Source organism: Monomorium pharaonis, chromosome 10 (assembly GCF_013373865.1).
Source record: "Monomorium pharaonis isolate MP-MQ-018 chromosome 10, ASM1337386v2, whole genome shotgun sequence".
NCBI lineage: Eukaryota > Metazoa > Arthropoda > Insecta > Hymenoptera > Formicidae > Monomorium > Monomorium pharaonis.
Genome location: NC_050476.1, coordinates 8,081,456 through 8,101,122, shown reverse-complemented (window position 1 = coordinate 8,101,122; position 19,667 = coordinate 8,081,456). Strand labels below are relative to the sequence as shown.

Below are 19,667 nucleotides of genomic sequence, written 5' to 3'. Positions count from 1 at the left end.
CTCCGATTCTAATTTGTGTATGCATTTTAAATTATTAATTATATCAATACCATCTAAATAACAGACGCATCTAGTTTTGATATATATAATATTACCAGTACCATCTACATAAACGCTTCAGATATTATTAATGTTACTAGTGCCGTCTTAATTTTAATAAATGCTTTAGATATTAATAATTTCATCAGTACCGTCTAAATAGACGCTTCAGATATTATAATTTAATCAGTACCGTCCAAACAGACGCTTCAGATATTATAATTTAATCAGTACCGTCCAAACAGACGCTTCAGCTATTATTTTATATTTATGAAAAATGGGCCCCTCCATCGCCCAGTCCCGTGAAACGCAACCAATATTGTTTTTCGTTTCTCCGATTCTAATTTGTGTATGTATTTTAAATTATTAATTATATCAATACCATCTAAGTAACAGACGCATCTAGTTTTGATATATATAATATTACCAGTACCATCTACATAGACGCTTCAGGTATTTTTAATGTTACTAGTGACGTCTTAATTTTAATAGATGCTTTAGATATTAATAATTTCATCAGTACCGTCTAAATAAACGCTTCAGATATTACAATTTAATCAGTACCGTCCACACAGACGCTTCAGCTATTATTTTATATTTATGAGAAATGAGCCCCTCCATCGCCCAGTCCCGTAAAACGCAACCAATATTGTTCTTCGTTTCTCCGATTCTAATTTTTTTATAACTATTAATTATATCAATACCATCTAAATAGACGCATCTAGTTTTGATATACATATATAATATTACAAGTGCCATCCACATAAATGCTTCAGGTATTATTAATGTTACTAGTGCCGTCTTAATTATAATAGATGTTTCAGATATTATAATTTAATTAGTACCGTCCACACAGACGCTTCAGCTATTATTTTCTATTTATGAAAAATAGGCCTCTCCATCGCCCAGTCCGTGAAACGCAACCATTATTGTTCTTCGTTTCTCCGATTCTAATTTGTGTATGCATTTTAAATTATTAATTATATCAATACCATCTAAATAACAGACGCATCTAGTTTTGATATATATAATATTACCAGTACCATCTACATAGACGCTTCAGGTATTATTAATGTTACTAGTGCTGTCTTAATTTTAATAAATGCTTTAGATATTAATAATTTCATCAGTACCGTCTAAATAGACGCTTCAGATATTATAATTTAATCAGTACCGTCCAAACAGACGCTTCAGATATTATAATTTAATCAGTACCGTCCAAACAGACGCTTCAGCTATTATTTTATATTTATGAAAAATGGGCCCCTCCATCGCCCAGTCCCGTAAAACGCAACCAATATTGTTTTTCGTTTCTCCGATTCTAATTTGTGTATGCATTTTAAATTATTAATTATATCAATACCATCTAAGTAACAGACGCATCTAGTTTTGATATATATAATATTACCAGTACCATCTACATAGACGCTTTAGGTATTTTTAATGTTACTAGTGCCGTCTTAATTATAATAGATGTTTCACATATTATAATTTAATTAGTACCGTCCACACAGACGCTTCAGCTATTATTTTCTATTTGTGAAAAATGGGCCCCTCCATCGCCCAGTCCGTGAAACGCAACCATTATTGTTCTCCGTTTCTCCGATTCTAATTTTTTTATAACTATTAATTATACCAATACCATCTAAATAGACGCATCTAGTTTTGATATACATATATAATATTACAAGTACCATCCACATAAATGCTTCAGGTATTATTAATGTTACTAGTGCCGTCTTAATTATAATAGATGTTTCAGATATTATAATTTAATTAGTACCGTCCACACAGACGCTTCAGCTATTATTTTCTATTTATGAAAAATGGGCCCCTCCATCGCCCAGTCCGTGAAACGCAACCATTATTGTTCTTCGTTTCTCCGATTCTAATTTGTGTATGCATTTTAAATTATTAATTATATCAATACCATCTAAATAACAGACGCATCTAGTTTTGATATATATAATATTACCAGTACCATCTACATAAACGCTTCAGATATTATTAATGTTACTAGTGCCGTCTTAATTTTAATAAATGCTTTAGATATTAATAATTTCATCAGTACCGTCTAAATAGACGCTTCAGATATTATAATTTAATCAGTACCGTCCAAACAGACGCTTCAGATATTATAATTTAATCAGTACCGTCCAAACAGACGCTTCAGCTATTATTTTATATTTATGAAAAATGGGCCCCTCCATCGCCCAGTCCCGTGAAACGCAACCAATATTGTTTTTCGTTTCTCCGATTCTAATTTGTGTATGTATTTTAAATTATTAATTATATCAATACCATCTAAGTAACAGACGCATCTAGTTTTGATATATATAATATTACCAGTACCATCTACATAGACGCTTCAGGTATTTTTAATGTTACTAGTGACGTCTTAATTTTAATAGATGCTTTAGATATTAATAATTTCATCAGTACCGTCTAAATAAACGCTTCAGATATTACAATTTAATCAGTACCGTCCACACAGACGCTTCAGCTATTATTTTATATTTATGAGAAATGAGCCCCTCCATCGCCCAGTCCCGTAAAACGCAACCAATATTGTTCTTCGTTTCTCCGATTCTAATTTTTTTATAACTATTAATTATATCAATACCATCTAAATAGACGCATCTAGTTTTGATATACATATATAATATTACAAGTGCCATCCACATAAATGCTTCAGGTATTATTAATGTTACTAGTGCCGTCTTAATTATAATAGATGTTTCAGATATTATAATTTAATTAGTACCGTCCACACAGACGCTTCAGCTATTATTTTCTATTTATGAAAAATAGGCCTCTCCATCGCCCAGTCCGTGAAACGCAACCATTATTGTTCTTCGTTTCTCCGATTCTAATTTGTGTATGCATTTTAAATTATTAATTATATCAATACCATCTAAATAACAGACGCATCTAGTTTTGATATATATAATATTACCAGTACCATCTACATAGACGCTTCAGGTATTATTAATGTTACTAGTGCTGTCTTAATTTTAATAAATGCTTTAGATATTAATAATTTCATCAGTACCGTCTAAATAGACGCTTCAGATATTATAATTTAATCAGTACCGTCCAAACAGACGCTTCAGATATTATAATTTAATCAGTACCGTCCAAACAGACGCTTCAGCTATTATTTTATATTTATGAAAAATGGGCCCCTCCATCGCCCAGTCCCGTAAAACGCAACCAATATTGTTTTTCGTTTCTCCGATTCTAATTTGTGTATGCATTTTAAATTATTAATTATATCAATACCATCTAAGTAACAGACGCATCTAGTTTTGATATATATAATATTACCAGTACCATCTACATAGACGCTTTAGGTATTTTTAATGTTACTAGTGCCGTCTTAATTTTAATAGATGCTTTAGATATTAATAATTTCATCAGTACCGTCTAAATAGACGCTTCAGATATTACAATTTAATCAGTACCGTCCACACAGACGCTTCAGCTATTATTTTATATTTATGAGAAATGGGCCCCTCCATCGCCCAGTCCCGTAAAACGCAACCAATATTGTTCTTAGTTTCTCCGATTCTAATTTTTTTATAACTATTAATTATATCAATACCATCTAAATAGACGCATCTAGTTTTGATATACATATATAATATTACAAGTACCATCCACATAAATGCTTCAGGTATTATTAATGTTACTAGTGCCGTCTTAATTATAATAGATGTTTCACATATTATAATTTAATTAGTACCGTCCACACAGACGCTTCAGCTATTATTTTCTATTTGTGAAAAATGGGCCCCTCCATCGCCCAGTCCGTGAAACGCAACCATTATTGTTCTCCGTTTCTCCGATTCTAATTTTTTTATAACTATTAATTATACCAATACCATCTAAATAGACGCATCTAGTTTTGATATACATATATAATATTACAAGTACCATCCACATAAATGCTTCAGGTATTATTAATGTTACTAGTGCCGTCTTAATTTTAATAGATGTTTCAGATATTATAATTTAATTAGTACCGTCCACACAGACGCTTCAGCTATTATTTTCTATTTATGAAAAATAGGCCTCTCCATCGCCCAGTCCGTGAAACGCAACCATTATTGTTCTTCGTTTCTCCGATTCTAATTTGTGTATGCATTTTAAATTATTAATTATATCAATACCATCTAAATAACAGACGCATCTAGTTTTGATATATATAATATTACCAGTACCATCTACATAGACGCTTCAGATATTATTAATGTTACTAGTGCCGTCTTAATTTTAATAAATGCTTTAGGTATTAATAATTTCATCAGTACCGTCTAAATAGACGCTTCAGATATTATAATTTAATCAGTACCGTCCAAACAGACGCTTCAGATATTATAATTTAATCAGTACCGTCCAAACAGACGCTTCAGCTATTATTTTATATTTATGAAAAATGGGCCCCTCCATCGCCCAGTCCCGTAAAACGCAACCAATATTGTTTTTCGTTTCTCCGATTCTAATTTGTGTATGCATTTTAAATTATTAATTATATCAATACCATCTAAGTAACAGACGCATCTAGTTTTGATATATATAATATTACCAGTACCATCTACATAGACGCTTTAGGTATTTTTAATGTTACTAGTGCCGTCTTAATTTTAATAGATGCTTTAGATATTAATAATTTCATCAGTACCGTCTAAATAGACGCTTCAGATATTACAATTTAATCAGTACCGTCCACACAGACGCTTCAGCTATTATTTTATATTTATGAGAAATGGGCCCCTCCATCGCCCAGTCCCGTAAAACGCAACCAATATTGTTCTTCGTTTCTCCGATTCTAATTTTTTTATAACTATTAATTATATCAATACCATCTAAATAGACGCATCTAGTTTTGATATACATATATAATATTACAAGTACCATCCACATAAATGCTTCAGGTATTATTAATGTTACTAGTGCCGTCTTAATTATAATAGATGTTTCAGATATTATAATTTAATTAGTACCGTCCACACAGACGCTTCAGCTATTATTTTCTATTTGTGAAAAATGGGCCCCTCCATCGCCCAGTCCGTGAAACGCAACCATTATTGTTCTCCGTTTCTCCGATTCTAATTTTTTTATAACTGTTAATTATATTAATACCATCTAAATAGACACATCTAGTTTTGATATACATATACAATATTATCAGTACCATCCACATAAATGCTTCAGGTATTATTAATGTTACTAGTGCCGTCTTAATTTTAATAGATGTTTCAGATATTATAATTTAATTAGTACCGTCCACACAGACGCTTCAGCTATTATTTTCTATTTATGAAAAATAGGCCTCTCCATCGCCCAGTCCGTGAAACGCAACCATTATTGTTCTTCGTTTCTCCGATTCTAATTTGTGTATGCATTTTAAATTATTAATTATATCAATACCATCTAAATAACAGACGCATCTAGTTTTGATATATATAATATTACCAGTACCATCTACATAGACGCTTCAGGTATTATTAATGTTACTAGTGCTGTCTTAATTTTAATAAATGCTTTAGATATTAATAATTTCATCAGTACCGTCTAAATAGACGCTTCAGATATTATAATTTAATCAGTACCGTCCAAACAGACGCTTCAGATATTATAATTTAATCAGTACCGTCCAAACAGACGCTTCAGCTATTATTTTATATTTATGAAAAATGGGCCCCTCCATCGCCCAGTCCCGTAAAACGCAACCAATATTGTTTTTCGTTTCTCCGATTCTAATTTGTGTATGTATTTTAAATTATTAATTATATCAATACCATCTAAGTAACAGACGCATCTAGTTTTGATATATATAATATTACCAGTACCATCTACATAGACGCTTTAGGTATTTTTAATGTTACTAGTGCCGTCTTAATTTTAATAGATGCTTTAGATATTAATAATTTCATCAGTACCGTCTAAATAGACGCTTCAGATATTACAATTTAATCAGTACCGTCCACACAGACGCTTCAGCTATTATTTTATATTTATGAGAAATGGGCCCCTCCATCGCCCAGTCCCGTAAAACGCAACCAATATTGTTCTTCGTTTCTACGATTCTAATTTTTTTATAACTATTAATTATATCAATACCATCTAAATAGACGCATCTAGTTTTGATATACATATATAATATTACAAGTACCATCCACATAAATGCTTCAGGTATTATTAATGTTACTAGTGCCGTCTTAATTATAATAGATGTTTCAGATATTATAATTTAATTAGTACCGTCCACACAGACGCTTCAGGTATTATTTTCTATTTATGAAAAATGGGCCCCTCCATCGCCCAGTCCGTGAAACGCAACCATTATTGTTCTTCGTTTCTCCGATTCTAATTTGTGTATGCATTTTAAATTATTAATTATATCAATACCATCTAAGTAATAGACGCATCTAGTTTTGATATATATAATATTACCAGTACCATCTACATAGATGCTTCAGGTATTTTTAATGTTACTAGTGCCGTCTTATAATTTCATCAGTACCATCTAAATAGCCGCTTCAGATATTACAATTTAATCAGTACCGTCCACACAGACGCTTCAGCTATTATTTTATATTTATGAGAAATGGGCCCCTCCATCGCCCAGTCCCGTAAAACGCAACCAATATTGTTCTTCGTTTCTCCGATTCTAATTTTTTTATAACTATTAATTATATCAATACCATCTAAATAGACGCATCTAGTTTTGATATACATATATAATATTACAAGTTCCATCCACATAAATGCTTCAGGTATTATTAATGTTACTAGTGCCGTCTTAATTTTAATAGATGTTTCAGATATTATAATTTAATTAGTACCGTCCACACAGACGCTTCAGCTATTATTTTCTATTTATGAAAAATAGGCCTCTCCATCGCCCAGTCCGTGAAACGCAACCATTATTGTTCTTCGTTTCTCCGATTCTAATTTGTGTATGCATTTTAAATTATTAATTATATCAATACCATCTAAATAACAGACGCATCTAGTTTTGATATATATAATATTACCAGTACCATCTACATAGACGCTTCAGATATTATTAATGTTACTAGTGCCGTCTTAATTTTAATAAATGCTTTAGGTATTAATAATTTCATCAGTACCGTCTAAATAGACGCTTCAGATATTATAATTTAATCAGTACCGTCCAAACAGACGCTTCAGATATTATAATTTAATCAGTACCGTCCAAACAGACGCTTCAGCTATTATTTTATATTTATGAAAAATGGGCCCCTCCATCGCCCAGTCCCGTAAAACGCAACCAATATTGTTCTTCGTTTCTCCGATTCTAATTTGTGTATGCATTTTAAATTATTAATTATATCAATACCATCTAAGTAATAGACGCATCTAGTTTTGATATATATAATATTACCAGTACCATCTACATAGACGCTTCAGATATTATTAATGTTACTAGTGCCGTCTTAATTTTAATAAATGCTTTAGGTATGAATAATTTCATCAGTACCGTCTAAATAGACGCTTCAGATATTACAATTTAATCAGTACCGTCCACACAGACGCTTCAGCTATTATTTTATATTTATGAGAAATGGGCCCCTCCATCGCCCAGTCCCGTAAAACGCAACCAATATTGTTCTTAGTTTCTCCGATTCTAATTTTTTTATAACTATTAATTATATCAATACCATCTAAATAGACGCATCTAGTTTTGATATACATATATAATATTACAAGTACCATCCACATAAATGCTTCAGGTATTATTAATGTTACTAGTGCCGTCTTAATTATAATAGATGTTTCACATATTATAATTTAATTAGTACCGTCCACACAGACGCTTCAGCTATTATTTTCTATTTGTGAAAAATGGGCCCCTCCATCGCCCAGTCCGTGAAACGCAACCATTATTGTTCTCCGTTTCTCCGATTCTAATTTTTTTATAACTATTAATTATACCAATACCATCTAAATAGACGCATCTAGTTTTGATATACATATATAATATTACAAGTACCATCCACATAAATGCTTCAGGTATTATTAATGTTACTAGTGCCGTCTTAATTTTAATAGATGTTTCAGATATTATAATTTAATTAGTACCGTCCACACAGACGCTTCAGCTATTATTTTCTATTTATGAAAAATAGGCCTCTCCATCGCCCAGTCCGTGAAACGCAACCATTATTGTTCTTCGTTTCTCCGATTCTAATTTGTGTATGCATTTTAAATTATTAATTATATCAATACCATCTAAATAACAGACGCATCTAGTTTTGATATATATAATATTACCAGTACCATCTACATAGACGCTTCAGATATTATTAATGTTACTAGTGCCGTCTTAATTTTAATAAATGCTTTAGGTATTAATAATTTCATCAGTACCGTCTAAATAGACGCTTCAGATATTATAATTTAATCAGTACCGTCCAAACAGACGCTTCAGATATTATAATTTAATCAGTACCGTCCAAACAGACGCTTCAGCTATTATTTTATATTTATGAAAAATGGGCCCCTCCATCGCCCAGTCCCGTAAAACGCAACCAATATTGTTTTTCGTTTCTCCGATTCTAATTTGTGTATGCATTTTAAATTATTAATTATATCAATACCATCTAAGTAACAGACGCATCTAGTTTTGATATATATAATATTACCAGTACCATCTACATAGACGCTTTAGGTATTTTTAATGTTACTAGTGCCGTCTTAATTTTAATAGATGCTTTAGATATTAATAATTTCATCAGTACCGTCTAAATAGACGCTTCAGATATTACAATTTAATCAGTACCGTCCACACAGACGCTTCAGCTATTATTTTATATTTATGAGAAATGGGCCCCTCCATCGCCCAGTCCCGTAAAACGCAACCAATATTGTTCTTCGTTTCTCCGATTCTAATTTTTTTATAACTATTAATTATATCAATACCATCTAAATAGACGCATCTAGTTTTGATATACATATATAATATTACAAGTACCATCCACATAAATGCTTCAGGTATTATTAATGTTACTAGTGCCGTCTTAATTATAATAGATGTTTCAGATATTATAATTTAATTAGTACCGTCCACACAGACGCTTCAGCTATTATTTTCTATTTGTGAAAAATGGGCCCCTCCATCGCCCAGTCCGTGAAACGCAACCATTATTGTTCTCCGTTTCTCCGATTCTAATTTTTTTATAACTGTTAATTATATTAATACCATCTAAATAGACACATCTAGTTTTGATATACATATACAATATTATCAGTACCATCCACATAAATGCTTCAGGTATTATTAATGTTACTAGTGCCGTCTTAATTTTAATAGATGTTTCAGATATTATAATTTAATTAGTACCGTCCACACAGACGCTTCAGCTATTATTTTCTATTTATGAAAAATAGGCCTCTCCATCGCCCAGTCCGTGAAACGCAACCATTATTGTTCTTCGTTTCTCCGATTCTAATTTGTGTATGCATTTTAAATTATTAATTATATCAATACCATCTAAATAACAGACGCATCTAGTTTTGATATATATAATATTACCAGTACCATCTACATAGACGCTTCAGGTATTATTAATGTTACTAGTGCTGTCTTAATTTTAATAAATGCTTTAGATATTAATAATTTCATCAGTACCGTCTAAATAGACGCTTCAGATATTATAATTTAATCAGTACCGTCCAAACAGACGCTTCAGATATTATAATTTAATCAGTACCGTCCAAACAGACGCTTCAGCTATTATTTTATATTTATGAAAAATGGGCCCCTCCATCGCCCAGTCCCGTAAAACGCAACCAATATTGTTTTTCGTTTCTCCGATTCTAATTTGTGTATGTATTTTAAATTATTAATTATATCAATACCATCTAAGTAACAGACGCATCTAGTTTTGATATATATAATATTACCAGTACCATCTACATAGACGCTTTAGGTATTTTTAATGTTACTAGTGCCGTCTTAATTTTAATAGATGCTTTAGATATTAATAATTTCATCAGTACCGTCTAAATAGACGCTTCAGATATTACAATTTAATCAGTACCGTCCACACAGACGCTTCAGCTATTATTTTATATTTATGAGAAATGGGCCCCTCCATCGCCCAGTCCCGTAAAACGCAACCAATATTGTTCTTCGTTTCTACGATTCTAATTTTTTTATAACTATTAATTATATCAATACCATCTAAATAGACGCATCTAGTTTTGATATACATATATAATATTACAAGTACCATCCACATAAATGCTTCAGGTATTATTAATGTTACTAGTGCCGTCTTAATTATAATAGATGTTTCAGATATTATAATTTAATTAGTACCGTCCACACAGACGCTTCAGGTATTATTTTCTATTTATGAAAAATGGGCCCCTCCATCGCCCAGTCCGTGAAACGCAACCATTATTGTTCTTCGTTTCTCCGATTCTAATTTGTGTATGCATTTTAAATTATTAATTATATCAATACCATCTAAGTAATAGACGCATCTAGTTTTGATATATATAATATTACCAGTACCATCTACATAGATGCTTCAGGTATTTTTAATGTTACTAGTGCCGTCTTATAATTTCATCAGTACCATCTAAATAGCCGCTTCAGATATTACAATTTAATCAGTACCGTCCACACAGACGCTTCAGCTATTATTTTATATTTATGAGAAATGGGCCCCTCCATCGCCCAGTCCCGTAAAACGCAACCAATATTGTTCTTCGTTTCTCCGATTCTAATTTTTTTATAACTATTAATTATATCAATACCATCTAAATAGACGCATCTAGTTTTGATATACATATATAATATTACAAGTTCCATCCACATAAATGCTTCAGGTATTATTAATGTTACTAGTGCCGTCTTAATTTTAATAGATGTTTCAGATATTATAATTTAATTAGTACCGTCCACACAGACGCTTCAGCTATTATTTTCTATTTATGAAAAATAGGCCTCTCCATCGCCCAGTCCGTGAAACGCAACCATTATTGTTCTTCGTTTCTCCGATTCTAATTTGTGTATGCATTTTAAATTATTAATTATATCAATACCATCTAAATAACAGACGCATCTAGTTTTGATATATATAATATTACCAGTACCATCTACATAGACGCTTCAGATATTATTAATGTTACTAGTGCCGTCTTAATTTTAATAAATGCTTTAGGTATTAATAATTTCATCAGTACCGTCTAAATAGACGCTTCAGATATTATAATTTAATCAGTACCGTCCAAACAGACGCTTCAGATATTATAATTTAATCAGTACCGTCCAAACAGACGCTTCAGCTATTATTTTATATTTATGAAAAATGGGCCCCTCCATCGCCCAGTCCCGTAAAACGCAACCAATATTGTTCTTCGTTTCTCCGATTCTAATTTGTGTATGCATTTTAAATTATTAATTATATCAATACCATCTAAGTAATAGACGCATCTAGTTTTGATATATATAATATTACCAGTACCATCTACATAGACGCTTCAGATATTATTAATGTTACTAGTGCCGTCTTAATTTTAATAAATGCTTTAGGTATGAATAATTTCATCAGTACCGTCTAAATAGACGCTTCAGATATTATAATTTAATCAGTACCGTCCAAACAGACGCTTCAGATATTATAATTTAATCAGTACCGTCCAAACAGACGCTTCAGCTATTATTTTATATTTATGAAAAATGGGCCCCTCCATCGCCCAGTCCTGTGAAACGCAACCAATATTGTTTTTCGTTTCTCCGATTCTAATTTGTGTATGTATTTTAAATTATTAATTATATCAATACCATCTAAGTAACAGACGCATCTAGTTTTGATATATATAATATTACCAGTACCATCTACATAGACGCTTCAGGTATTTTTAATGTTACTAGTGACGTCTTAATTTTAATAGATGCTTTAGATATTAATAATTTCATCAGTACCGTCTAAATAGACGCATCAGATATTACAATTTAATCAGTACCGTCCACACAGACGCTTCAGCTATTATTTTATATTTATGAGAAATGAGCCCCTCCATCGCCCAGTCCCGTAAAACGCAACCAATATTGTTCTTCGTTTCTCCGATTCTAATTTGTGTATGCATTTTAAATTATTAATTATATCAATACCATCTAAGTAATAGACGCATCTAGTTTTGATATATATAATATTACCAGTACCATCTACATAGATGCTTCAGGTATTTTTAATGTTACTAGTGCCGTCTTATAATTTCATCAGTACCATCTAAATAGCCGCTTCAGATATTACAATTTAATCAGTACCGTCCACACAGACGCTTCAGCTATTATTTTATATTTATGAGAAATGGGCCCCTCCATCGCCCAGTCCCGTAAAACGCAACCAATATTGTTCTTCGTTTCTCCGATTCTAATTTTTTTATAACTATTAATTATATCAATACCATCTAAATAGACGCATCTAGTTTTGATATACATATATAATATTACAAGTACCATCCACATAAATGCTTCAGGTATTATTAATGTTACTAGTGCCGTCTTAATTATAATAGATGTTTCAGATATTATAATTTAATTAGTACCGTCCACACAGACGCTTCAGCTATTATTTTCTATTTGTGAAAAATGGGCCCCTCCATCGCCCAGTCCGTGAAACGCAACCATTATTGTTCTTCGTTTCTCCGATTCTAATTTGTGTATGCATTTTAAATTATTAATTATATCAATACCATCTAAATAACAGACGCATCTAGTTTTGATATATATAATATTACCAGTACCATCTACATAGACGCTTCAGGTATTATTAATGTTACTAGTGCTGTCTTAATTTTAATAAATGCTTTAGATATTAATAATTTCATCAGTACCGTCTAAATAGACGCTTCAGATATTATAATTTAATCAGTACCGTCCAAACAGACGCTTCAGATATTATAATTTAATCAGTACCGTCCAAACAGACGCTTCAGCTATTATTTTATATTTATGAAAAATGGGCCCCTCCATCGCCCAGTCCCGTAAAACGCAACCAATATTGTTTTTCGTTTCTCCGATTCTAATTTGTGTATGCATTTTAAATTATTAATTATATCAATACCATCTAAGTAACAGACGCATCTAGTTTTGATATATATAATATTACCAGTACCATCTACATAGACGCTTTAGGTATTTTTAATGTTACTAGTGCCGTCTTAATTTTAATAGATGCTTTAGATATTAATAATTTCATCAGTACCGTCTAAATAGACGCTTCAGATATTACAATTTAATCAGTACCGTCCACACAGACGCTTCAGCTATTATTTTATATTTATGAGAAATGGGCCCCTCCATCGCCCAGTCCCGTAAAACGCAACCAATATTGTTCTTCGTTTCTCCGATTCTAATTTTTTTATAACTATTAATTATATCAATACCATCTAAATAGACGCATCTAGTTTTGATATACATATATAATATTACAAGTACCATCCACATAAATGCTTCAGGTATTATTAATGTTACTAGTGCCGTCTTAATTATAATAGATGTTTCAGATATTATAATTTAATTAGTACCGTCCACACAGACGCTTCAGCTATTATTTTCTATTTGTGAAAAATGGGCCCCTCCATCGCCCAGTCCGTGAAACGCAACCATTATTGTTCTCCGTTTCTCCGATTCTAATTTTTTTATAACTGTTAATTATATTAATACCATCTAAATAGACACATCTAGTTTTGATATACATATACAATATTATCAGTACCATCCACATAAATGCTTCAGGTATTATTAATGTTACTAGTGCCGTCTTAATTTTAATAGATGTTTCAGATATTATAATTTAATTAGTACCGTCCACACAGACGCTTCAGCTATTATTTTCTATTTATGAAAAATAGGCCTCTCCATCGCCCAGTCCGTGAAACGCAACCATTATTGTTCTTCGTTTCTCCGATTCTAATTTGTGTATGCATTTTAAATTATTAATTATATCAATACCATCTAAATAACAGACGCATCTAGTTTTGATATATATAATATTACCAGTACCATCTACATAGACGCTTCAGGTATTATTAATGTTACTAGTGCTGTCTTAATTTTAATAAATGCTTTAGATATTAATAATTTCATCAGTACCGTCTAAATAGACGCTTCAGATATTATAATTTAATCAGTACCGTCCAAACAGACGCTTCAGATATTATAATTTAATCAGTACCGTCCAAACAGACGCTTCAGCTATTATTTTATATTTATGAAAAATGGGCCCCTCCATCGCCCAGTCCCGTAAAACGCAACCAATATTGTTTTTCGTTTCTCCGATTCTAATTTGTGTATGTATTTTAAATTATTAATTATATCAATACCATCTAAGTAACAGACGCATCTAGTTTTGATATATATAATATTACCAGTACCATCTACATAGACGCTTTAGGTATTTTTAATGTTACTAGTGCCGTCTTAATTTTAATAGATGCTTTAGATATTAATAATTTCATCAGTACCGTCTAAATAGACGCTTCAGATATTACAATTTAATCAGTACCGTCCACACAGACGCTTCAGCTATTATTTTATATTTATGAGAAATGGGCCCCTCCATCGCCCAGTCCCGTAAAACGCAACCAATATTGTTCTTCGTTTCTACGATTCTAATTTTTTTATAACTATTAATTATATCAATACCATCTAAATAGACGCATCTAGTTTTGATATACATATATAATATTACAAGTACCATCCACATAAATGCTTCAGGTATTATTAATGTTACTAGTGCCGTCTTAATTATAATAGATGTTTCAGATATTATAATTTAATTAGTACCGTCCACACAGACGCTTCAGGTATTATTTTCTATTTATGAAAAATGGGCCCCTCCATCGCCCAGTCCGTGAAACGCAACCATTATTGTTCTTCGTTTCTCCGATTCTAATTTGTGTATGCATTTTAAATTATTAATTATATCAATACCATCTAAGTAATAGACGCATCTAGTTTTGATATATATAATATTACCAGTACCATCTACATAGATGCTTCAGGTATTTTTAATGTTACTAGTGCCGTCTTATAATTTCATCAGTACCATCTAAATAGCCGCTTCAGATATTACAATTTAATCAGTACCGTCCACACAGACGCTTCAGCTATTATTTTATATTTATGAGAAATGGGCCCCTCCATCGCCCAGTCCCGTAAAACGCAACCAATATTGTTCTTCGTTTCTCCGATTCTAATTTTTTTATAACTATTAATTATATCAATACCATCTAAATAGACGCATCTAGTTTTGATATACATATATAATATTACAAGTTCCATCCACATAAATGCTTCAGGTATTATTAATGTTACTAGTGCCGTCTTAATTATAATAGATGTTTCAGATATTATAATTTAATTAGTACCGTCCACACAGACGCTTCATCTATTATTTTCTATTGATGAAAAATGGGCCCCTCCATCGTCCAGTCCGTGAAACGCAATCATTAATGTTCTTCGTTTCTCCGATTCTAATTTGTGTATGCATTTTAAATTATTAATTATATCAATACCATCTAAATAACAGACGCATCTAGTTTTGATATATATAATATTACCAGTACCATCTACATAGACGCTTCAAATATTTTTAATGTTACTAGTGCCGTCTTAATTTTAATAAATGCTTTAGATATTAATAATTTCATCAGTACCGTCTAAATAGACGCTTCAGATATTATAATTTAATCAGTACCGTCCAAACGGACGCTTCAGCTATTATTTTATATTTATAAGAAATGGGCCCCTCCATCGCCCAGTCCCGTGAAACGCAACCAATATTGTTCTTTGTTTCTCCAATTTTAATTTGTGTATGTATTTAAATTATTAATTATATCAATACCATCTAAGTAATAGACGCATCTAGTTTTGATATATATAATTTTACCAGTACCATCTACATAGATGCTTCAGGTATTTTTAATGTTACTAGTGCCGTCCTTATTTTAATAGATGCTTTAGATATTAATAATTTCATCAGTACCGTCTAAATAGACGCTTCCGATATTATAATTTTATTAGTACCATCTAAATAGACGCTTCAGATATTAATAATTTTATCAGTACCGTCTAAATAGACGCTTCCGATATTATGATTTAATCAGTACCGTCCAAACAGACGCTTCAGCTATTATTTTATATTTATGAGAAATGAGCCTTTCCATCGCCCAGTGCCGTAAAACGCAACCAATATTATTTTTCGTTTCTCCGATTCTAATCTATGTATATTTTTTAAATTATTTTTATCAATACCATCTAAATATACGCATCTAGTTTCGATATATGTAATATTACCAGTACCATCTAAATAGACACTTCATTTATTATATTACTTTTACCAGTGCTGTCTAAATAGATGCATATGGTATTATAAAATTTTAAATAAACGCTTCAGGAATTATTATTTTTTCCAGTGCCATCTAAATAGATCCATCTATAATTTAAATATTTTTTCCAGTTTTATCTAAATAGACGCTTCAGGAATTAATTTTTCCAGTGCCGTCTAAATAGATGCATCTTTTAGTTTAATTATTTTTTCCAGTTCCATTTAAATAGACGCTTCAGGAATTATTAATTTTTCCAGTGCCGTCTAAATAGATGCATCTGGTTTAAATATTTTTTCGTAAACGTGCGATCTGACATGTCGTAACGTGACACGTCTTGTCACACGCTGCTGTTTTGGAGAAAGTTCAGCATACCTCACCAATTCTGGCGTCCAAACAATGCATACAAACAAAAGACGTATCGTAGCCACGTGCGTGAGGAGAGATAACTGCAGGCCAGGTCGGCGTGTAGCAAAAAATGTCTGCCTCCAACTGCTGACGCCGGGAAATTACATGGAAAACGAGCATACTTTCAAATCCAACAGTGGTACGGTGAAAATTTGAATCCGTTACAGTGGAACAGAAAGACCACAAAAAATGGACTAATGCCTGTTCGTATGATGAAAGACCCAGCACCACTCGTTACTGACATTAATATCATGCAAGTCCATTAAAAATTGCAAAAAAATTGTAGTTGCAAGAAATTCGGGCTGCAATGCACAGTATTCTGTAAAGAGTGTCAAGGTATCAATTAAGATAATGCAAAAATAAGAGCCAGTAGAAGATTTTACTGTAGAAATTAACTAGAAAATAGATATAATATTAGATAATACGGCATTTTGTATAGAAGATTAATATAGAAAAAGTTTAAACCAACATATATAGATATTAATATTTGATTTATAATGTCTTAATTTATTTTACACGTATGTAATATTTATAAGTCAAAACTTCTAGTTGATGTACATTTTACCAGTATTTTTTATGAAATTGCTTAATTGCTATTTCCATATGTGCATTCGATAGAAAATTTAATTTGCAACAAAAAAGATGTCTTGTATTTTTTTCATAAAATGCATAGTTTTTGAGATATATGCAATAAAAAAAACTTTTCGTTCAAATCTAACCGCAAAAGCGAAAAACTGAGTAAAAATGCCTAACTTCCATCAACGATATCTCGGTAACTATTAATGGAAAATATTTTAACAAGTGCTCATTTTGTTCGTTATAATGTATACTTTAAATTTTTGTAAGCATATAGTCGATCCTATTAAGGCAAATATTAGTTATAAACAAAAATGTAAAAATTGGAAATTTTTGCAAATTTTCGTCATTTTTTGCCACCGTTTTTGCTCATTTAATTTTAAAAAATTGTAAAAATTTAAAAAAAAACATTCGATAGAAAATTTAATTTTTTACAAAAATGTTCTCTAGCAATTTTTTCGTACTTGTCTTCGTTTTCGAGATATTTCGAATTTAATGAGAACCTACCCTTTTTTTCTATATCTTGAAAACGTACCTCTGAATTTAATAGCATTTTGCGGTTTTTCCACTTTTTTGGTCCAATATACCATAACAATCAATAAAATTGCTTGAAGGAATTAGTTGCTGATTAGGCCCGATTTTGAGCTCCAGGTACTAGCCTATTTAGAGGCTTTATTTCAAGCTAAATAAATATCAAGTGACAGTTGCATGAGCCAAAAATAAATAAAATTTTTAACTTTTGTTCGATTTTCTAGTAAAATTCATCGTTTCTCCTATTTTTTAAATGTGTATTTTAGCTACTTAAAAAGATTTTGCGATCTGCAAAGCCAATAAAAAGATACGTTTAGTCTTGTGAAATGTCAGTAATTCATACCACTTTCGAAATATAGATATTTCAAATTTTATAAAGATCCGTTGATTTTTTAGAAACTCATGTCTACTATATTAAATGCGTCTTTTTTTATTTTCTGTTATGCAACTAAACTTTTGCAACTAAAAAGACTTCTAAATGTAAACCAGATATCAGTTTACTCATTTACAATATGCTATTAAGCGTCAGTAACAATTTTAACCACTTTGGTTAAGTGCCTAAAACATGATCTCATTCTTGATGTTCTATTTCAAAAATTAAACTGAAGCTACGTACAATCGATATCACATCTTTTAATAAAAGATTTACAATGGTAAAAAGAATCAAAGATGTCTAGATTTTTAGCCGAGTTATGAATTTTTTAAATGTTTCTGATAATTATACTTACCAGTGGGGCCATAACGGGTTAAGTATTCGAGAGTTGGATATCCAGGAACGCCATTTTAAAGGTAACATAATAATAACTAAAACATTAAAAAAACGACCCAATAAGAACCAGCACAAAGTTTTTTATTTACTACTTAAGATGTTAAATTGCGTTGCAATGTAATACAAATACATTAACAAATAAAACGCAGTCGTTTCGACTCCCGATTCGAGTCCTCTTCAGTGCTAATACATATTTCAAAGTTTCCCTGATTGTGATTACGTCATATTTAACAGTATAAATAAGTTGTCAATATTATAGAAAATTCATCGCAATCAAATAAGATTGAAAATTAATCAAACTAAACATACAAATTATTGCAAGAATAGTTTAAAATAATTATTTATAAGAAATTAACCATAGAAATTAAATATAGAACATTAAATTTGTTAATTTAATATTTGTTCTATATTTAATAATAATGACGATAAACTTTCTAATGCGTCGATTTAAAAGACGTCAAATAAATAATATCTAAAAGAATACAATTTAATTTTTTGAAAATGTTTGTTTCAAAAAATATTAACATTAAGAACTACAATTTATTGCACTATATTTTTGTTTATTACATTAAAGTCATTGTTAATAATATAAATTAATAATCCATTATATATGTGTACTTAACTTTTATTGTAAAATATAAAACATTTTTAAAATTGTTATACGTTTGAATAACGGAAAATGTATTATACTTATAAAAAACTATATAAAAAAATAGACTTCACATAATTTTTTCAAATATAACAAACTTTTTAATTTAAAAGAAATTTCGTATTTATTTAATAAATACGTGCACAAAAAATAAAATAAACAATCAAAAATGTTCAATTACCTATAAGAAATATTATAAATACATAGAAATATGTTTACATACGTAAAATTATATAGATACATGCTCAAACGCAAACAATATTTACGAAATGTATTAAAATGCATTCCGTAATGAATAATTTAGCTTATAAATATTCA

At 30.7% G+C, this 19,667-nt stretch overlaps 1 long non-coding RNA gene across 1 annotated transcript; it reads right to left on the bottom strand.

Annotated features, from left to right (window-relative positions):
- Positions 1-1,940: 1,940 nt before the first annotated feature.
- LOC118647580 lies at positions 1,941-19,283 on the bottom strand. Its single transcript, XR_004964770.1, has 2 exons — positions 18,660-19,283; positions 1,941-17,143 (listed from the first exon to the last, which is right to left on the bottom strand). It is a non-coding gene; the product is annotated as an uncharacterized LOC118647580 (long non-coding RNA).
- Positions 19,284-19,667: the final 384 nt, after the last annotated feature.